General features: G+C 48.0%; 1 pseudogene; it reads left to right on the forward strand.

The window, feature by feature from the left end:
* Window positions 1-22,527, forward strand: part of LOC136533162 (uncharacterized) — a 46,983-nt pseudogene extending 24,456 nt beyond the window's left edge.
* The last annotated feature ends 862 nt before the right edge of the window (window positions 22,528-23,389 follow it).

Below are 23,389 nucleotides of genomic sequence, written 5' to 3' on the forward strand. Positions count from 1 at the left end.
GAAGGGAACGACCTTACAAGTTTAAGAGAGAGAGTGCCCTAGTTTTGTTGCCCACGCCATCGGGTACAAGACAGTTTGTCGGTGCCCACAATATTGTTGACGCCCAGTGTGGGGGATATACCCCCGGGTACCACAAGATGGTACATGGGCCGCACCATCCGAGGTGGCCCGGCCCGTGAGATCAAGGCGTACATGGCAAGATTACAAGTTGTACTAGATATTGTAATAGTACCAAATAGGATACTTTACTTATAACCCTCCTCCTCCAGAGTATATAAGGAGAGGTAGGGGTCCCCCTCAGGGATAGATCATACAGTATACATCTCAATACAATACACCAAAGACACAGGATGTAGGGTATTACGTCGATCAGACAGCCCGAACCTGTCTAAATCGCTGTCTCTGCGCCTTGTGTCACCATCTGGTTCCTGATTACACGCATCCTACCGATAATCTACCACCACGGGCACCCCCCTCGGTGGACTGCCGACCATATTTCGTCGACAGTGGCGCGCCAGGTAGGGGCCCCTTTAGGGGCGTGCACGCTGATCCAAAATAAACCAGATGGGATCTCGTGGGAACTCGGCATTCTTGGCAATTCACGGCGACAACCCTCGACAACATTCGAGCATAGATGCATCTCGCTGCGCCACGACGACCTTTTTTCCATACGATGATAATCAGCAGTGATCCCTGTCGTATAGCAGCACGGCCTCACGTGTTGTAACGGTGGGGGCAATTGAATCCAACTCCCTAGACCATTGATCGAGACCAGCACCAACAAACAATGAAGCAAGGAATTGATCTGAAGCCATACCACGAAGCTGAAGATGGATCTATCTCCATGCATCCGTAGTTCAACCACTCAAGACAGAAGTCCAATATTAGATCGCTCTGTACAAACCATCGCATGGCAACAAGCCAGTGACGAAGGCGTGTCATGGTCTATCAACAACGAACCAGGAGGCCTACGATCCAATCTACAAGGCAATACGAGTTCATTAAGGATAGTCATGATCTTTCAACTTGCATGCAAGCATGCATCAAGCCATACGAGCAGACGTCACAAACAAAACCGATCTACAGCGCCACGCGTGTATACGGGAATAAATTCCTTGCTGCTGACGCACGGATTTCATTGGCATGATATCAACAATGACTGCGACAACTAGGACCCTCGTCTGTATCCTTCGGTGAACTGCCATGTTGCAGTGGCGCCTTTCCTTGCCGACTCTGCCTCGACCGAGTTCGACTCTGACTCCCAGAGCAGTGGCCGTGGCCGAGTAGGCTGCAGGACTCAACCGAAGACAAAGGCTTGCGAGATTCCCCGCCATCACGGACTAGCGCCGTCCACCCGGCTCGAAGCGCCGAGTCCCAGGTTTCAATGACGCGCTGATTCTACCACGTCCCGAGCAACTCCGCTGAGCTCCGACCACATCGACCACGGACCATGTCGACCACGTCTCGAGCAGCTCCCCCGAGCTCCGACCACATCGACCACGGACCACGTCGACCACGTCCCGAGCGGCTCCATCGAGCTTCGACCACCTCGACTACCAGACCACGTTGCAATGATGATCGCCACGAAGAATGGCGCTATGACAACCGCAACCACCGTCGTGATGACAAGTCGAAAAGCTCGAGGACCGGACAACTTCATCGCCACTGACCAGATTTCTATCTAAAGATAAGTACACTTCTAATATTTATATTTAATATAATTTTCATTACGATGTTTCTCCACAACGTCCTCGTCATGATTATTCTTCAAATAACGTTTGTCCATGTATTCCATCTTGAATATAACATGCATCTATACTTAATGCAAATCATCGACCAGTCCTGTTGACACTCGGACGCCTCCAGAGACGGCCCTATCTCCGGCTCCTCCCTACACATGCACGAGCGTCTGCCCTCTGCGTTATGGGTGGTTGGCAGTGGCTCCTTAGCGATGCTTTGTTCTTTCTACACGTGCATGGGCTCTGCGCCCCGCATTATGGTTAACAGGCTAGCTAGGGCTGGAGACTCAGCTACATACTAACTGGTCGGACGGTTTATATTAAGTATAAACACAAACTTCACATTAACACTGATGTTTACAAAGCACCAACTGCTTTATCACATCATGCTCATTTGCAAATGACTGCTGAGCGTTATTTCTTCACCGCTGATTTTTTTTTCTTTTTTTCTTTTTCTCTCCATAATTTATTATTTTGTACATTATGTACTACCATTCTACATATTTATATTGCAGGAATTTCGAGCTATGCTCGGGGACTTCGTCGCTCGCTCCTCGACCTGTGCTCGGGGACTACCCTGATCACTCTCCGACCACTGCTTGGGGACTTTGTCGCTCGCTCCTTGACCTGTGCTCGAGGACTGCCCCGATCACTCTCCGACCACTGCTCGGGGACTTTGTCGCTCGCTCCTCGACCTATGCTCGGGGACTGCCCCGATCACTCTCCGACCACTGCTTGGGGACTTCGTCGCTCGCTCCTTGACCTGTGCTTGGGGACTGCCTCGATCACTCTCCGACCACGGCTCGGGGACTTCGTCGCTCGCTCCTTGACCTGTGCTCGGGGACTGTCTCGATCACTCTCCAACCACGGCTCGGGGACTTCGTCGCTCGCTCCTCGACCTGTGCTCAGGGACTGCCTCGATCACTCTCCGACCACGGCTCGGGGACTTCGTCGCTCGCTCCTCGACCTATGCTCGGGGACTGCCTCGATCACTCTCCGACCACGGCTTGGGGACTTCGTCGCTCGCTCCTTGACCTATGCTTGGGGACTGTCTTGATCACTCTCCGACTACGGCTCGGGGACTTCATCGCTCACTCCTCGACCTATGCTCGGGGACTGCCTCGACCACTCTCCGACCATGGCTCAGGGACTTTGTGTCTCAACTACATGCGACTAGCAACTCGCATACAGTTGGGATATTCTTTCTCGTTTAGACCTTGCTACAAGACTCATACCTCGCCTTCCAGCAAGCTCGGGGACTACATCGGTACGATGCACCTGCCGGTGCATCTCGTATCACCGGTACGACGATTGGATTCTCAACTTAACTGGGAATTCTTTTTAGACCCTGGCACCACGTGCCTACGTCACCTACTACCAGGCTCGGGGACTAAGTGGGCACACTTCACCTTACGGTGAATGTGTTTGTTTTTCGACCTCTACGCCTCTGATGATCAAGGACGCTGCGCTTCAAGACGCACTTACATTTCTTTTCAGAAATACAAGTGGGCACACTTCCCGGGACGGAAATCTTTTTCTTTCTTCTTAAGAGCACCATACATTCTTCGGACAACCTACTTCTCCGGCGACAATGGTGGTCGGAGATGTCAAGAACTCAAGCCTCACTATTTGGAGAAGGTTAAAATGGCGTGTCGCATCAGAATACATGGCGCTCGGGGACTAGCTGTGGGGGATATACCCCCGGGTACCACAAGATGGTACATGGGCCGCACCATCCGAGGTGGCCCGGCCCGTGAGATCAAGGCGTACATGGCAAGATTACAAGTTGTACTAGATATTATAATAGTACCAAATAGGATACTTTACTTGTAACCCTCCTCCTCCAGAGTATATAAGAAGAGGCAGGGGTCCCCCTCAGGGAGAGATCATACAGTATACATCTCAATACAATACACCAAAGACACAGGACGTAGGGTATTACGTCGATCAGACGGCCCGAACCTGTCTAAATCGCTGTCTCTACGCCTTGTGTCACCATCTGGTTCCTGATTACACGCATCCTACTGATAATCTACCACCACGGGCACCCCCCCTCGGTGGACTGCCGACCATATTTCGTCGACACCCAGTTACATGTAGCGGGCTCCATCGTGTTCTTCTGATATGGCAAATGTCGGCACCTATCATACTGTAGGACAAATATCGGCGCCTACAACACTGTTCGTATTCTGACATGTCTTGAAGGCTGCAAAGTACCCTTTCTAACATGGCCTAATAGTACTATCCTGCAGGTGTGCAGGGTATGGTCCTCGGTATTATGATTGACTTGAGTGCCTTATCTTATCTGCTCCGCTTGATTTATTGGGTCCTCATCGAGCGGGCGTCCCTAGCCGGTCATTCATAGTTGGCTCCGACCACGCTGGTCGGAGAAAAGCCATAAGCAGAGGTTCGATGTATTTTCGGTCGAAGAAGCGGGTCGAAGTCGGAAGCGAGCATCGTTCGCTCCTTGGCCAGGCCTTCCGGTCGGAGAAGCGGGTCGGAGTCAAAAGCGAGCGTCGTCCCTTCCTTGGCCAGACCTTCCGGTCGGAGAAGCGGGTCGGAGTCAGAAGCGAGCATCGTCCCCTCCTTAGCTAGGCCTTCCGGTCGGAGACTGGATCGCTCTTTCGGCATGTCGTTAGGTATTTGGGCTGGCCTAAGAGTTGCGCGTCATTTGTAATGTCGTCTGCTGGGCCAAGCTTTTGCTGGGAAGCGGGCCCATTAGGGACCTTAGGTTTATAAACCCAATAGGAGCCCCTGCGTCTAACTGGTGAGTCGGTTAGAGGCTGAATATCTTGGTACTCTTTTCTAGGACCGCAGACTCCTGTGTTTCTGTCATTCGGGGTGTTCACCCATGTTTGTCCCGCCCACGACCTGTGCGATCGGTTGTTTTCCCGAGTTGGCATCGGGTGACCTGAGCCTCGTTGGGTTCGGTAGGGGTTGGTCTAGTTCCGTGCGTTACCCTGTCCGTGGTTTCCGCAACCGGAGGGGTTAAGCTAACGTCGTTTGCATCGATGGCTCGAGTGACGCGCTCGGTGAGCTCACTAACAGGCTCGTTCGAGTGGAATGTGGGTCCATCATTCGTAATAGGGTTGACATAGCCCTCATGTGGCATTCCACTGCTCCTTAACCCATGTCCCGGCAGATGCTCGGGTCATTTTGGAGATTGACTCAGGTGGCCCACTGGCCTCCCCTCGTTGGGGATTCTATGGGCATGACTCAAGGTTAGGATCGAACGAGAAGGTCGAGATGACCCTATTTGCTTCTGAGCATACTAGGCGAGGGCCGCTAGGGCTCATCTACGTTTTCTCCCCTGGCTCTATTTGATGCGAGGTGGCCTCGAACCCTTCGTGGGCCAACCTTCGAACCTCGGTCGGTCGTTGCTCATGTTGAATGAGGCAACTACCGCTTTGTGATGCAACACGAAGCGTTGTGATGCATTAATTGTATATGCGATGCTTTGGATGTGTGGGATGAATGAATGATTGTATGAATGAATGTGTGAATGCGTGTATGAGAAAGGATGAATGAATGATTGTATAAATGAATGTGTGAATGCGTATATGAGAAAGGATGAATGAATGATTGTATGATTGAATGTGAGAATGCGTATATGAGAAAGGATGAATGAATGATCATGCATCATAAAATAAAGTAAGAAGATTTGGTAAAGTTACCTTGATGACTCGAGTGATGGGTTTGAGGAGCTCTTATCGGATATGTTCGAATGGGATCCATGTTCGTCATTCGTGATAGAGTCGGCGTAGCCCGCATGGGGCATCCCACTGCCCCTTACCTGTCTCTCGATCGTCGCTTGAGTCATTTGATCGACTCAGGTAGCCTGTTGGTCTCTCCTCGATGGAGATCCTAACGGTGAGCCCTTCCAAACCCTGTCTGGGAAGGCAGAGGGTCGTTTGCATATGATTGCACCTTGTTTCCTATGCCTGGGTTGTGGTAGTGGTCGACCCAACCCAGGACATGCCCCACTTTAATCGGGTGACGTTTAGTTGGGCAAGGTGCATCCCATCAGTTAGGACGCGTCCTAGCGCATGCTCATTCACATTTAAATAGGGGAAGGGGAAGGGAGAGGGTTTTAGTCCCATTCCTTCATCTTTCTCTTTCTATCGCCTCTCCTCCTCCTTTCTTCTTGCTAAGCATGTTCGTGTGCCGCGGTGGTTTCTAAGAGAAAGAGGATAAAGCGAGGGAGAGGAAAACTCACAGATTGGTTCGTGAGTCCGGAGCATGATGTCGAACTGGAGGCTATCCAACATAGATGAGACGGTGCTGGCCGTCTTTGTTGAGAAGGGGTTGCTTTCGCTGAAGGAGGTGGCGCACTAGAGGGCTGTTGCGCTTAGGGAAGCCATTCCGCGACCTCGGGGCGATGAGGTTGTTTCCTTCCTCGCCTTCCACGAGCATGGGCTAGGATATCCCGCGCATTGGTTCTTGTGTGGGCTCCTCAACAAGTGGGTCCTAGAGCTGCAGCACATCAATCCGACTAGGGTGCTGCATGTCGCTGGTTTCATCACCGTCTGCGAGGCCTTCCTCGGGATGGAGCCGCACGTGGATCTATTCCGGCGGATCTTCACCGGGCGAGCCCTATCGAAGGGGAAGCCACCCAGGAGTGCGCCGGTTGGGGGCTTCGCCTTGTAGAAGAAGTCGAGGCCATCGGGCTCCTACCCCGCGTACCCCCCTACGACTCCAATCAGGGGTGGCATGAGGAGTGGTTCTATATTAGGAACCCAGTGGAGGCACCATTCCCGTCGTTCACTGGAAGAAGGACGGAGAGGAGGGAGAACTGGTCATGGGAGCCCTCTAGTCGGCAGAATAAGCTGGAGGTCATTGAGGCAGAGCTCTAGAAGCTGGTGCAGCATAGCCTCGATAGGCTGTGGGTGTTCCACACCTTCTTCCACCATTGAGTCGCCCCGCTGGTGGAGAGAAGGCGGCCGATATGGAACTACTTGGGCCCAACAAATCTCGATCGCACGTCGTCGAAGGAGTTGGTGAAGGACGAGGTCTAGAGCTGACTCGATCGGGTGCTGCAGCTGAGGGATAAGGAGTCCCTCGAAGGAAAGCCTAGACCTCTCCACGCCGCGAAGGTGTCCACTCTAGTACGCTCCCCTCTCCTTATTCCGTGACCTTTTTTCTTTTACTCTCCTTTGTTTTGACTTCGAGTTGTCTATTTTGTAGGGACTCTCTGGTTACAAATCCTGGCCGCATCTCTCAAGGGGGCCGGAGGGCATAGCTCGACAAGCCACTCTGAAAGAGGCAGTGGTTGCCAAAAAGAAGAAGAGAGCTGAGAAGGCCCAAAGGAGGCACGAGAAGGAGAAAGATATCGCCCGGTGGGTGCGGGCCAATGAAAACCAGAGCGACGTGGAGGCGGAGCTCGAGTTAGAGGAGCCCATGGAGATGGGTGGCGACGTGAGCACCTCCAAGGATGATGGAGACTGGGGCGTCGTCGTGACCTCGGTGGAGCATCGTGCGCCTATGGCCGCGGCCGACAGCGGTGGGCAGGCTACGGAGAGGCGCAATGATGTTCCTATGTCAAGGAAGTGCACCACGAGCTCGGACGCCATCGTCGAGCGAGAGGTGAAGCGGGTGCGGTCGCCACGCCCTTCGGAGGCATCGTTGTCTTCGCCCCCCGCTACTTCGAGCGTGGCGGGGCATGCTGACCGGTCAGAGGAGCGTGCTCGTACCCTCGCATCTTCGGGGGTCGGTGTGTGTGCGTGATCCACAATGGGGAGATGCCCCGTCAATTGCCCCAGCGGGTGCACCATGAGCCGACGGTCGTGGCGATTCACGGGACAATCGGGAATCGGCCGAGTCGGTTCCTCCCTCGATCGATGTGAGGGGCGCGGGTCACAACCCATGAGCGGTCCTCGTCTAGCGGGCTCGTTGTCAGCGGGTCAGGGCTTTAGGGCCCTGCCCCTTTCGTGTAGGTATGTACCTATGTTACTTTTGATCTCACGGTTGAGATTTTTTAGCGCGACTGACCTGTACTTTTTTTATAGCGGACAGGGACTAATGGGACTAGGCATCGCCCCGCCTCCCGTGCGGGAGGAGTGGAGGCCTAGCCCTCAGCGAGTCACGACGGGCGTCGGTAATCAGACATTGCCTCTAGTATGTTTACGCTTGATTGCAATTTGCAACAGATTATCAAAACAAACTTAGGGGTATAAACGACTTTGTGTTGAGATAGTACCAGGACTGAACTAATCACTAGTCAACTAACTACTAGTCAGCTAATCACTAGTCCTAGTTCATCCAGACAGGGCCTAAACCAACGGTTCACATCATATTTATTTTATCTAGCCATAAAGAATGGTACAATCAAGAGACAAAACTTGAGAAAACATAAGAAGAAGATATATTTTATTTCTAGAACTTTGATTACCTTAGTTGAGGAGATATTTGTATCTATAATCTCAAAAATTAATAGAACCAACAAAGGTTGTAAGTATATATTGTAAATATATACATGCAAGTTTAGGGGGGCATATGCCCCTGCACGCCCCTCCTCTCCACCCCGCATGTTTAATCAAATGGACTAAATGTTAGTTCAACTAACTTTTTATGTCTAAAGTGGACTAGTTGTTAGCTCAACTAATTTTTTATGTCTAAAGTTTAGACAACTAAACTACTAAAGTCCCTATCGAGGACAAGTTGCATTGAAACCGTGGAAAAAAGTATCGTACGTGTTCCGATGCTATACCGCCTCGTTTAGGAAAAATCAACGTGCTTAAGTTCAATTCAATTATGGATGGTGTTGAGCCTTTTAGAGCAAAGTGACATCTAACAACCACTCTTGATGACTGACCAAGCTCGAAGCCTCAAACAACGTAGCCATGGGACGAGCTTATACTCTAGTTCGGAGGCTTATCATATATGCACTCCTCACTTATAACATGTGCAAAACTATTCAACTTTTGGTTGTAGTACACTATATTGGTCAGGCTGAATACTTGTTTCGCCGTGCTCAACTTTTGAGCAGTGAGAACGTGACTGGCAGCCCTTAGGTTGTTGCAGCCGCTAATGTGGTTAGTGTTGGACCTAGTGGTGGGGCGAGATGCCATTGAGCACCTATTCAGCCCCCACCGCCATTGCGCACCTATAGCCCTTCCCTAAGCCCTCGAAGTTTTTGTCATGTGAGCACAAGTTAAAAAACACTGAGCGATCTATAGGTTAAAGACGACAAGTACTCACGATGAACCAGTTTAGGCCAACACAAAGCAGTCAATAGAGCAAGGACTATCCTATCAGGGATTCATAGACATGAAAAAGAGGGCCTCTATTCTGGTCTAATAAGCCCTAAGTCACTAACAACGGTCGCATGTTCCCACAAAATTTCAACCAGCATCATTCCCAATTCTAGTGCTTAGCTCAAGATTTGAAATGACATCGTCCCCAATTCTAGCTTGAGCGGCGGTAGCGCGGTATAGGACTGTCGTTTGTCGGAGGTTGGAGCAACCTAGAGGGGCAAGTCGTATGTGTGAACGCTTTGCTCATAGGAGACCCAAGGTCGAGAATGGCTATGACATTTGCATATATACGAGTAGCATATATATGATACTCAAATGTTATGTTATTTTTTCTTTTAGCGAAACGATGATGCAATATTAGCATGTGAATTGTATGCAAATTTTGTTTTGATTTAAGAGTCAAAGGTCGTAACTCATATGTTAGATTAAGAAATCCTGGCTTACCTTCCAAGTAATCTGTTTTACGAGAGCATGTTTTTTATGTGGTGGTGCAGCGTCAAAGCACGACATGTCGTCATTAGTCAGAGCTGCAGATATTTTCTGAGGTGCCCCTGAGCCCAAAAGCGCAAGCAACTAAATTTTCATAAGAAATGTTATACAACACATATGTGTTTTAGTATAAAAAATACATAGATTTTTTTTGTATTTCTCTCCCTCTCTCTTTCTCACCGGTGACCACCGGGCGTCGGTGCCGGCGACTGGCGAGCTCGCCCCGGCGCCCGTGCCCGCACCCGCGCCCGCGCCACGGATCTGTGATTTGTTCTTCCATAGAAAAAAATTGTGATATGTGATGTATGATCTGTGATCTGTGGAGACGGGAGGCTAGAGGTAGAAGAAGGATGGAGGCTGTTGGATCTTAATCCTATGGTGAAAAAAAATCATGTGTTAAAACTACATGAAACTCATAGTTGTGTAGTAGACAGACTCATTTCCATATATATTGCCCCAAGTGTCCGAATAATCGGCATGTTCGCTGGTTGGTTTCTGAGTTGGTTTGAGCTGGCTGGTGCTGATTTGTTGTGAGAGAAAAACACTATTGACTGGCTAATTTGGGCTGGCTGAATAATAATAATAATAATAATAATAATAATAATAATAATAATAATAATAATAATAATAATATCGTGGTTCGTTCACAGCAGATGGGGACATAACGTCACGCTCCTCCCGGGGCCCGCTGATTCTTTCGCCGACCTTGACGTCCGCGCGAACATGTTTTCCTCCCATCTCGAACTTAAAATTCAGGTTTGTTTGCTTTCGTACGAAATCTTCGTCGTACGCGCTGCACGATCAGACGATCACCGTCCATGTGACAACACGTTCGTTATCTCCACGGGCTCTAATTTGACTAACAATTGTTGGGATTAAATTTACTGCTTACTTATTCAACTTTATTTACACGCACGCACGTACGGCCGGCGTGTCACCCTCATCGGTACCCATCAGCCTACGAAATTCGTTGTGAAGTTTTTGCTGATCGGAAATTCCTTGGGTTGAATTCATTTGAACACAGGAATTCAATTGCACGTGTGACACAGTGACAGGCATGTGCCTCTTGCAGTCCCTGCTCTCGTATGAATTCTTGGCACGTCTGTAGCAATGCATTTAATTAGTGTTTTACTAGTTTCCAGCTTCTAACTATCCGCACCATCGCGTGTTTCATATGTGTGATTTATTTTGCGACCCATCGTCCCTCAAGTTTTCCATTTTGTTCTTGTTGTCGAAAACTTTAGTCCCTTATTTGATATCTAATTGATTTTAATTAAAACCATTTTAGCTACAAAAGTTACAGGTTCCATCGAAATCTACGTCAGGAAAGACCTGTTCCTGTCGGCCTGTTCCAGCCGGCTGCCGGTTTTTCGGTCTTGTCAGGAAAAACCGTGGGTCTGGTAGTGTACAATATATTTTTCGTATAGCCTGTCTCTATCTGAGTTCATATATAGGATAAAATGCTAAATCTATTTTGGAACATGACTGCATAGGTAATAAGTATCATGCATGCCGAAAAAGAGTCATGGAGATATCTATGTTGCCTTTGCACTCCTTCGTGGTCTTTATGTTTGACTATTGACTGTTTTTATGCATATATTTGACCACTAATTTTTTAAATACTTTATAAGTATTTTTTGGTATAAATTATACACATGTAAGTAACATACATATTTCCAAAATAAATAATTTAAAAGTTGAGGATGATTGTAGTTTATGTGGTTTGACTAAATCCTATCTAAAACGATATATTTCCATGACAATCAGTATTACATATCAATGTCATGAGTTGGCATCGATGGTCACAATATATCTATTATTGTGTATAAGGGCTTGTTTGAATCATCTAGAACTAAAATTTTTAGTTGGACTAAAGTTTAGTCACTTAAAGTTTATGTCGGTGCAGAAAGTGATCAACACGTAAATATTTGTAGTTTTATCGTACATTGTGATCGGAGGTGACCTAGCACTCAATGACATAGGGTTTATACTGGTTCAGGCAATGTGTCATACGTCCAGTTTGAGTCGGTCGGTGACTTTATTCCTGAGCCCAGGTGCTCGAAGTTTACAGTGAGGTTACAAACAGAAGAAGAAAGATGGAGGTACAAGAGGTCCGGTCGGACTCTGGTCAGAGGGGCCGAGAGTGACGGGAGCTCCGCTATGTGCTATGTGTTCGAGCGTGTGCTCGAGGTTTGAACCTGGTGGTTCTGTTGTTGTGTACTAGTGAACCTGATTGATCTAAATCAACTGACCTGTGTTGGAGAGAGCGCATCCCCTTTTATAGATGAAGGGAGTGGCTTTACAATTGAGAGGGAGAGAGTGCATATGCTTACTAAGTCTTGTTGCCTACGTCGGCAGGTACATGATGATGGTAGGCGCCCGCAATACTGTTTAATGTCATATGCATGTGGGAGGTTGTGTCGTCTTCTTCAGGTATGGCAGATGTCGGTGCCTGCCACACTGTTGATACCCAAAGGTATGCAAGACGTTTTACTATGTTTGCCTGGTACGGTAAATGCCGGCGCCCACAACACTGTTGATACCCAGAGGCATGTGGAGGAGCCCTACCGTATTTGTCTGGTATGGGAGCTGATGGCGCCCACAACACTGTAGGGAAAATGTCGACGCCTACAACACTGCTTGGGTTCTGTCATGCCAGGAGGGTTGCAGGTTACTGTCCGGCATGTGCATATGATATGGTCCTTGGTATTGCGGTTGACTTTGAGTGCCCTGCCTTACTTTCTCCGTCCGTTTTCTGGTCCTTACCGAGCGGACGTCCTCGATCGGTTGGTCCCAGTCGGCTCTGATTGCACCAACCGAAGTGGAGCTGTAAGTAGGGGTTTAGCGCATTCCTGGTCGGAGGAGCGGGTTGGAGTCGGAAGCGGTGTTTTGGCCAGGCCTTCCGGGCGACGAGGCCGTCCGGAGGCGGGCTGGAGACCGAAGCGAGCGCTCCGATCGAAGAGGTGGGCCGGAGTCGGAAGCGAGCGCCGTTCCTCCTCGGCTAGGCCTTCCGGTCAGAGATTGGATCGCCCTTCTGGCCTATCGTTTATGTACTTGGGCCGGCCTAAGAGTTACGCGTTGGTTCGCAACGTTGTCTGCTGGGCCGAGCCTTTGCTGGGAAGTCGGTCTATGAGGGACCCCAAGTTTATGAACCTGACAGTTTAGTTGGGTGGTGTTTGGACCAAATAAATTACAGGTGACTCATGCTTATTAGGCTACACTACCCTGTGCACATGTGAGAGATGAGAGAGGAAGGAAGGTGAGAGGGCGTTTTGTGTCAATTTTTAGTTCAACTTAGCTCAAGTTTGCCGGGAGTAGTGAACTAATAAGGTGTTGTTTCGATGACTATGGATTCTAGAAATCTGAATTATCTAGCGCGAAGCAGATCCTAAGATTTTTTAGTAATATTAAGACTTTTCAGAATCTGTCTTACTATCTCCCCCGATTGGATGGTGTATAGTTTTTTTTATCAAAATTCTAAATTCTTTAACTTAATCAAACGGGTCTAGCTTGTTGGAGTTGAACTAGTACACCCATTAGTTCGTCTGTTTGGATGAACTTTAGCTAAAATTTAGATGAAATAGCGTTGAAGTTTTCTTTATACAATGGTAGCTTTATTATGCCTCAGCAAGATCATTATTGTCGATAGTTGTTGTTGAGCCACCCGATCCATTATTCCGAAAAAAAGAATGTTGTTTCGGAAGGAAACTTGTCACGCGCAAAACGAGAAACCAATGACGTGAACATTCGCGTGCTGCTGCTGGTGTATTTGTCCAGCAACTTCGTTGTTCCTATGGAGCTCAACTTCAAAGCTCAAACCCAACCCGTGCTTTGACTTGCTAGCCTTGCTCTGCGCTGCACCTGGACGCCTACGTCTCTCCAGGCCTCCAGGATTGGTGAGCGTACGGACTAGACTACAAGTCAGTCTACGTGACCAGCTGAGCTGGGTGTGATGTTCTCGGCTGTGGATCGGAACCGGACGAAATTCGGTGAGCTCACGTACAGCTGGGAAGATACTTTTGGCTACGTGAAGCATATCAGCACGTGCGATCCGGCCTTTTCGTTTGGTGTCTGTGCCCGGCACAAGATACTTGGACGACGCAGCATCTTGGATAAACTAATCGTGTGTAATTAACCATCGCAATCAGGCACAGGCAGCGGTCTCTGGACCGTATGATTGGCTTGATCATTCCTTCGTAGTATGTCCGTTTCAGAACCAGGGAAATCGAGGCGGAATTATGGTTGTTGGACACATCGGCGCCGCCCGGGACGGTGGTTGGCTCTTGGCAAGTTGGCGGCCCCGGGCTAGGCGGGCGCCGCGCGTATGCATACGGGATACGGCACATGCGTAGCGAGCGAGACGGGCGAGTATTAGCGCAGCGGTTAGCCGTCGCGATCGGCGTCGCCGCGACCTCGCCGACCTGGCTTGGCTTCGCTCCTGTTCTGTCTGTTCCAGGCCTGCTCCCAGCTCCCCCACCGTCGTCGCGATCAGCGGCACATGCGTGCGCGCGTTGTTGGCTGTCCTCTGGCGCTCCTTTAGCTAGCGCGCACGCATCGGCATCGCCGCCGCGCGGGGCCGGGGGGTCGTGGCGGACCCGCGAAAGGCGCCGCGGTCGGCAGAGACGGGGCAACTGTCAAAACTGGGCATGGGATCGAGTGATCGACCGCGCGGCTGGCGCCTGGCGGCAACCGTCAAGGATCGAGGTGTGCCGCGAGACTGGAGCGGCGTACGTGTACGTGACGTGCACACGTGAAAAGTCGCGTGCGCCATGCCTAGCTAGGGAGGGTACCTGTGCGGTGTGCCGTGTGCGGCATGTTTTCGGCATGCTTTCGTCTTGCGTGGAGTGGAGGCGCGGGCCTAGCGGGGGACAGCTCGGGTGACGGTGGGTGGGCCGAAGTTTGTGGGTTTTCAGCGGTGTGTTTTGTAGGTCGTTTCTGCAAAACAAACCCAGTGCTAGTTGCCGGAAACTGGGCTGCTAGCCAAATAGCCCCAGGACTCTCATAGGGGAACACACACAAAAAAAAGAGAATTTTGTCCACAGGACACTCATAAAGAGTGGATTTGTGTGTAGCACACTGTACTCATTGAATTAGTCACAAACACACTGCAAAAGCATTGTTTTTGTCCACAACACACCACACCCAGTTAAAGGACCATCTTGCCCTTGACTCTTTCCCCATTCCTCCCCTTCCACTCATTTCTCAAGAATAGATTTCTTTTGATCCATCTACAACTGTGCTAGGTATTAAGTTAGTGGGCTGAGAAGTTTTGTTGATTAAACTTTATCAAAATTTTCTGTCACTTTCCTCATTTTTTTTGTTAATCACGAATTGGTGTTACGTAGGAAACAAGCGCCTCAGGAAAATGATCACCTATGCACGCCAATAGAACAGGCCACATCAAATCTTTAGATTGATAAATCTCTTTCATCCAAGTTGAGCTGTTGTCTTTATTTTTTAAGTGTAAATTAGACTATTATTTTCAAAGGTGACAAGCATTCCAGTCAAGAACAACTCGAAGCCTTGTAAAATCTGTGTGCTGCTCATACGTTTTATACTCTCCTTCTCCACTTCTTGTTAATTCGGACTGCAGTAGCAACAGCGTGCCGCCCTCAATTGGAATCAAGAGTTCTTGCTGATGTACTGTACTACTCAACAGTGAAATAGAGATCACATGCCTGGTCGAAGTCAACACAATTGTTGGCTGCGGGAGGAGAAAAGAAGATTAGTAGAGGGAGAAATGCGAAGGGGATGGATAGTGGGCCCGTGGACTAGCTGGTCATTTTATTTGCTTTGGTGTGTTGGAGGCAAAATGCACAAAATCACGATGTCCAGCGGACAAAATTGACGAATTGAGTGTGCTGCACACAAATCCACTCTTTATGAGTGTCCCATGGACAAAATTCTCCAAAAAAAAACCCCGAGCCCAAGCCTCGCAAACGACCCCAGCAATTATGCATGACAACGGGCACATTACCCCACGGGTAGAGGGTTTACGAACCCACACCCATGAGGCAAACCCTGTGTCAGCACCTGCGCCCGCGACCCGTCACGGGCACGAAATTGAATCCGCACCCATCACTTGCGGGCACAGTATACCCACGGGCACACCCGTACCCGCCAACCAGATCACAAATTCACAGTTCACAATCACAAACTTCTACAGATCACAGATCCAATGCACAACAGCATAAATTTACAAATAACAGTTCACAACTATTATTCAACGTCTTAATAACAAGAGTACAAGCCAAATAAATATGGTTCAATAAGCACAAGTGACCACACACATGGCTCAAATCACACAAATATTGTTCACATAACATATACAAATGAACAGCAAATTTAATTAGAGTCGACGATAGGGATGCAAGGTTCTTCCTTTATTTCTTCTTCAATGTCTCTGAGGCAGGACCAAAAGGTGTCAATCTTTCCATCATCTTGACCTACAAATACACATTGGAATAAGAAGACGACATTAATAAGCTGCTGCCATAAGATCATTAGAATGAGATGACAACCAGCCTGTTCGTTTGGCTGTGGCTTGTCGTAAATGATCGTAAATTTCCAACTAGAACAATATTTTTCTCTCACACAAACCAGCCAGCAGTACTTCTTCACGAACCAGCAACGATACGAATCAGCCAACCGAACATGCTGAACATTGACAAGCTGCAGGAATCAAAAGCATAATTCTTTACCTTTAAGATTGCGTCGAAACCAAATGTGGCTGCACATCAAAGCTTCCAACATTTATGGAGTAAGACGGCTGCGATGCTCACTTAGAACTCTCCCACTAGTGCTAAAAAGCGAATTCAAAAGCTATTGTGGTTATGAGAATTGCCAAAATATCATGAGCAATCAACATCAAAGTAGGGAAGCGAGTTCCAGCCACCTTCCACAAATCCAAGATATCAAAGTACTCATTCTCATCATGAGGAGGAGGATCTTTGTCTAAGTACTGATCTAACTCAGGCCCTATTTGCTTGTCTGAATTCTGGAGGAATCTGGATGATTTGGAGAAATACTGAATAAATTTGTGAGAAAAAAAAACTATTTTAAATAAAAAAATAATCAGATCAAGCTGGATTTAAGGATATGCGAACGGGGTCTGGCTCTTTGTTTTAACAAGTGGCAGCAAGTGTTTTGAATATGAACAGAACAACAGAAGTGTAGTTCATCCATCTATCATTCTACTGAATAGAGAATGAAGAAAAAGTGAGAGGACAGTGACTGACTTGGACGCGACGACGGGAATACGGCCCGGTTCGTATCGTTACTATTTATGAAAAAGTACTGAGAAAAAATAATGTTCCACTGTTACGACAGGCCACCGTCAAACGAACAGGCGGAGCGGCCTTGCTGGCAGCGGGCGCTGGAGCAGGCAACGGGCGACGGACGGGGTGGCGGCGGGGAGGTGGGCGATTGGGCGGGCGCGGGGCAGAGCGGTGGCGGCGGGGAGGTGGTAGCGGGGGAGCGAGGGCGGGCGAAAAAAGTGGCGGCGGGGAGGTGGCGGCCGGCGGAAAGGGATGGCCGAGGGCGGCCAGCGGCCGGAAGGGAACTGGCGGCGGTCGCCTGGGCGCGAGGCGTGGGAGGCTGGTAGCGGTCGAGCGGAAGCCGAGGGAGGCTGCGCCGCTGCGGCCTGGCCCCCGCGCCTCCTCTCTCTCCACCGCCGCCGCCGCTGCTCCCGACGACGAGGATGGCGTCGACACCGTGGAGCAGCTCCTGCACCCGCGCCCGCCCGCCGCCTCCTCCGGCTCCCGCGGCCGGACGACCGCCTCATGAAGCTGCAGCGCCGCGCCGACGGCGACGCCGTGCCCGGGGCGGCGGGGACCGGGGGGCAGAGGAGGTGGTTCCCGTACCTGGACGCGTTCCGGCCTGCGGCGGCCGGGGGCGCGGAGCTGTGCAGCGGGGAGGTCATCGAGGTGCTGGAGCCGCACATCCTCGAGGCGCGTCGGGACCGGATTCGACGAGCCGTTGGCAACCGGAGCTACGCCGTTTGCCTTGTGGTGGAAGGCCTCTCCGACTTCGGCAACGTCTCGGCCGCGTTCCGCTCCGCCGACGCGCTCGGCTTGCAGTCCGTGCACGTCATATCCTGTGATAGCAGCAAAAGGTGCAGAGGTGAAGAGTGAACCTGAATTGCTGCATAATACTGAGTAGTCTGCATAATAAATTGCCCGCTCTATTTTGAGGTGCCAGATAGGTGATAGGTATTGTGTTTGGGTTCGTGCATTTTGTTTACTTAATTCAATGAGCTTGAACTACATGATTTACTTTATGCATTGTGTTTGGATAGACTATGCTGTTGCATTTTAGAACTGTGAAAAGGTCCCTACATAAACAGATTGATCTGCATTCTTAAAGTTGACAGATTGGCTACTGGATCTGTACTCTCGCTAATTAGTTCTCATTCTCAACTTGGATGGATCATGAAAGGATTTTTTTTGCAGATTACTATTATACTAGTGTTTTCACATTGATCGTGTGTTCTGTTTAGAATTTTTAACATATAGGAGTATACCGAGGAGTTGTTAAGCTAGATATCCATTAAGGGTGAAAATTCACCAGTTTGACATTACATCCTCTGGAAATGATAGGTTCCACTCAAGTAAACTGTTCTTCCTCATTCAAATACTTCTTTACTTTTGCAGGTATAGAGACAACAGGCATGTGAGCATGGGTGCTGAGAAATGGCTTGACATTGAGATATGGAACTCACCTGCAGAATGTTTCAGTGCATAAAAAAAGCGTGGTTATCGCATTGCGACCACTTATTTGGGAACTGATTCGGTATTTTTTCACTCTTCAACATTTTAGTGATTTGGTATTTTTTTACCCTTCTACATCTTTATCTATTGGTTTCCTTGGAAATCTATGATCCAGTATTCCACATAAATTTCAGATGCCACGTGTCATTGAATGCACGATCATCTGTTGTTTTTCTGTGAAAAGCTGCAGTTATTTTGTACAAACAGTATTTACTGTCAAACTGTATTGTCGGAGACAAGATGCATCTATTAGTATGTCCAGTGATTTACGGAGACAAGATGCATCTATTAAAGAAAGTATTTGCTGTCAAACCGTATTGTTGGAGTGTTTGATCATTATGTTCTGTCTGAGGATACCCAGAGTATAAAGTTTTGTGTGTCACAAATGGATTTTTGGAGTGTAATCAATGACATATGTATCAGTTGTTCACCATTCATCAGGATTTAAGTTTTCTCACATATAAGTAATATGGTTGAGGGAATAATTATGTTCCAAATTTTCTTAGGTTTGTGTGTATGACATGGATTGGTCTCAACCAACAGCTATTGTTGTGGGCAATGAGCTTAGGTATGGGCTGTTCCTTGTATATGGATATGTATCTTATGTTGAACTTGCATTACATTTAGAAATAAGCACTCAATTACTAGGTTGTGCTTTCCATTGTATTTTTCTACCCCTTTATTTTTCAAAGCACATTTTTTTTTATGAAAACATTTCTTAGATCTGCTTACTAGCTTTGCGATGCAATATTTGAGTCTCTACTAACATCACTTCCCATAGCTGAACATGTAAAAACAATTCAACATTTTTTGTTTAAGCGATTCGGAAACAACAATAAAAACATCAAATGATATATCACTAACATGAATGACCATCTTACTAGAGGCCATAAGCAAAGTTCAGCTAGGCGCTAGGCGGAATCTAGGCGTTGACCCATTGCCTAGCGCCTGTCGGGAGTACTCGGTCCTAGGCGTTTGCCTAGGCGTTTTGGCAACAGAGCTCTCCTCTGCTGCAAGAGAAAGCAGAGCAGAGCAGCTACTCTGCTCCAAGAGAAAGCAAAGCAGAGCAGAGGGCCGCGCCTGGTTGCAGAGGGCCGCGCCTGGTTCCCCGAGCGAAGCTGAGCAGGGGCGGCGAGCAGAGCAGAGGGCCGCGAGCAGGGGCGGCAAGGCAGAGCAGAGGGCCGCGCCTGGTTCCCCGAGTGAAGCAGAGCAGGGGCGGCTTCAACCAGAGGGCCACGCCCGGCGTGGGGAGGGGCAGCAGGCGGCAGCCAGGGGAGGTGCGGCGTCCACCGGAGGCCGCGGCCAGCCGAAGCGGGCACACGCGCACGCGCGGCCGCCCGACGGCTGTGGCTGGGCTGCGGTTGCGACGGCGTGCGGACGGCTCCGCCTAGCGCCGTGATGCGCGACTACGCCCCTAGTCGCGGCGACGGGCTTCGCCCAGCGACTAGGCGTGCGTAGTCGCCGAGTAGTCGCCGCCTAGCCGAACTTTGGCCATAAGTGCTAAATATTTAAACAACAAAACCACTATCAAAGCTAAACAAACAATATTATATAACCAAACTCTTAAAAGACCCAATAAATAATTCTTTATTATACAAGACTAAAGTCATTTAAATAACTATACCAAGTGCATGCATAGGCATTTATTTTCCATCATGATACGTAGATTAGCTGATACATTAATATTTCACCGCACAATGAAAGTTGGGTATTAACTAATTCTTTGGTGGCAGGGGTATAAGTGATGATGCGCTAGAGCTATCAGATTTGCACTGTAGCGTTCCAATGAAAGGCATGGTGGATTCGTTTAATGTATCTGTTGCAGCTGGAATCCTCATGCACCATGCTGTTTGTGATAGAGTTTCCCGCCTGGTAAGTGCACTTTCTTCATTCCAGTTATCATCATACCTTATAGAAGACATCATAACCTCAATCCACTATTAACAAAGTTCTATCTATCATCGTATGGTACTGCTACCTTTAGCTTTCAGGTTTCAGCCAAGAAAAAGAAAACTTTATCTTTGAACTTACAATAATAGTGCTCATAGCGTCATACCTTTGTTACCAAAGGCCTGTTTATAGACCAAAGACCACTTGGTACTGCTTTTTATTGAAAGCAACAGAAGTCACCTCCACCTCAACAGGCCTCTTTAGCTTTGCTTAAATTTATGCCAGTCACTTGTGCTGTTGAATCTATTCTATGTCTGATTAGTCTGTTTAATATAAGTTGAATCTTGCAGAGAGCGGCCTCTAAGATATTTTCAGAGCCATATATTGATTGTGGATCTTATCTCATAAACTATCTTATGCTTCTAGGTGTAAACACAACCTGGCTCTTGAATTATTATACAAGAATCACTAACACAAACTAAAACTACCAAATTTGGCATATACGTGATGTTTGACCTGGACTGTAACAATTCATATAGAAAACACTGTGGAGTTTAATAGCTGATTTGCAAATCTGGTCTGTTTATTGGATTGTTTAAATTGTCACCTTTAGACTCACTGGATTTTGAAGTGATCTGAATGAACCTTTTTCCCCTCCAAAGTTGGAAAGTTTTATTTTATGTTCCAATCCATATATTTTGTACGCTAAATGCACCTCCAAATGAGACAATTGTGGATTAATATTTGCTGTAAGCTAGCCCCTAACTGTCAGCAATGTTTTCAAATCGTCTAGTTGTATGGTCCTGATCAGCCGATTAATCGTGTTTTTAGTCGTCAATCAGGTCCGATTGGTCAATGACTAGTACGTTAGTCCAGCATAGTTGTCCTGCCTACTTGCCTTGCTACCAAGGATGTATACTAGTAAATAGAATGACTGTATAAGTATGAAGTAGTTAAGCAGTCAAGGGCCTGTTTAGCACAGCTCCTAGAAGTACTGCTACTAGACTACAGCACCAGCGCGCAGCTGCATAGTGCACTTATCATGAATTTGTAAACATAGCAAGCATCTAGCATGGTCACTTATGGGCTAAAAACAGAAGGCCCAGTGCCCAAGTGCCCCCAGCCCATCTGGGTTGCTCACAATTTCTTTCTGTGGCTAGTAGTCCGTGAGCTAACTGGATGACTAATCGTGATTAGTCGGATGATCAGATTTAAGACGGCACTAGTTGCCTCAGAGTGATGACTTGATAATTCTGGCTGTCAGCATCTTATGTTTGGTGTTTTTTTCAGGGCCATCACGGTGATCTCTTACCTGAAGAAAATAGAATATTGATTGCTGAGTTCTATCTGCGACATAGGCCATCACGCCTTGTTCGCTTGATCGTATCAGCCATGCTTATCAGTCATGATACAGTGTTTTTCTCTCACAACAAAACAGCATCAGCCGGCTTATAAGCCACATAAACGATCAAGCGAACAGGCCATAGAGAAAGCACGGCTACTATAGTTCATGAATATGCCAAAAGGAAGGCAGAAAATTTTATGGCCAGACTTTGAGAACATCCTGATGCCTACTAACACATAGTGTCGGCTAAGAAGCTGAGTGATGTCTTTGGCAATCAAGTGTTGGATTATATAGTGCATTTTTCTAACAAAAAACGAGGTGATGAGTTTTTTTAACCATTCAGGGTAGCTTATTTTGTTCAATCAATTTTTATACTTTCAGTGTTCATTTTTTGTATACCACCTTATGTGGTCATCGTTGCAAATGTTTGCACACAGTAACCTGAAATTTTGAATTTGGTATGAAGGCTATTTTTCTAGTGAGTACTGTTGGGCTACTTGGGTCTTCAACCGATACGAGACAATGATTCCCACCAGATTGCTGGCAAGTGGCAAGACTGGACCCAAACCCAACAATCGAGCAGAGTTGTTAACAGTTACTCGTACGGTTTTCAGTGACGTCGACTTTTGCTCCCAAATTAGGCGTTAACTATGTAAGTTTTTGTTGGGATTGAAAGCTTAATATGTTTCCACTTGTTTTTTTCACAAATGTTGGCAATGCTCCATGTTCAACTGACGGTTAGGACCGAAAGCTGGTATAACAGTATCAGTATAGCCTCTTGTGCCCTTTGGAGGGCTGAGAACTTTGAGATGTTCTATGAAGCTGCCGTGTAAAAGAGCTCCACTTTGTCTACGCGAGGTTGATGCGTTTGTAACGCAAAGCTGTGCAAGTGCAACAACTGGTTACGGTGGAATGCCGTCTTTAATCTCGCCACCAAACTCTGCTAGGGAAAGCTACGGACAAGGGCCCCTTGCCCCTGGGGTGTCGAGTGCAAATTGCCAAGCTGACCGCTCAAGTGGTCAAGTGGGCTGTACTCTATTTGTTTGCTTGCCTGACTGTTTGGCCGGGGTGATCGCAGCAGGATAGCAAGTTGCCCGTGGGCATGACAGGAAATTTGGTGCGGGTCGTAGATAATAATAGTAGCTGAAAAAGACACGGTTCTGTGTAGTTTTATGCAAGCACTAAACGATGCTCGAACGACTTTAGATCAAAGCCGTGAAAGCTACTGTCGGTAAAGACACAGCCTAAGAAAAACTTGTGTCGGTTAAAACTAGTCATTCATCCCCCATTTTCATTTTCACCACACGTTCGGACGTTCCTCTCTCTTTCAGCACAACTGAAAATATCCAATTGGCTTATAAGTTGACTGATGTTGTTTTGTTGTGAGAAAAAACATTGTATCGCTAATGTAACGCAGCGGAAGACATCGTGCGCCTCATGCCGTCATGCTATGCGGCTCCCTGTGTCCCGGCCTCGAGGCGGCTCCACTGGAGCCCATTGCGTAACCTAAACTAAAATGAGTCTCCAACACAATACCTATAGATAATGTTTGCTTTGTTGAAAAACTATGACTGAAAGTACTGTTCGCTGGATTTGCTGTCAGAAAAAAAACACTGTTCGTTCGCTTAAAACAGTACGACTCACAAGACAAGCGAACAGGGCTATAGCCTCAACAGAGTATCTATATAGAAGACCCATTTTAGGTGCCAGGAGAGGCATAACCCAAATTTGAGTATCCTCTCTCCTGGAGACCCATTTGTAGAAAGGGTTGTCTTTGGATTTTGTTGTTGGAGAAGATAAAAAATATGTATTGAACCCATTTGCCCTGTAGCGCTACGCAAAGGACGAAATATACCTTGTATTTTGGATCGTAGTTGTTGGAGACAGTCTTATTACCCTTGTTCA

This window comes from Miscanthus floridulus, unplaced genomic scaffold, assembly GCF_019320115.1.
Source record: "Miscanthus floridulus cultivar M001 unplaced genomic scaffold, ASM1932011v1 fs_794_2, whole genome shotgun sequence".
Lineage (NCBI taxonomy): Eukaryota > Viridiplantae > Streptophyta > Magnoliopsida > Poales > Poaceae > Miscanthus > Miscanthus floridulus.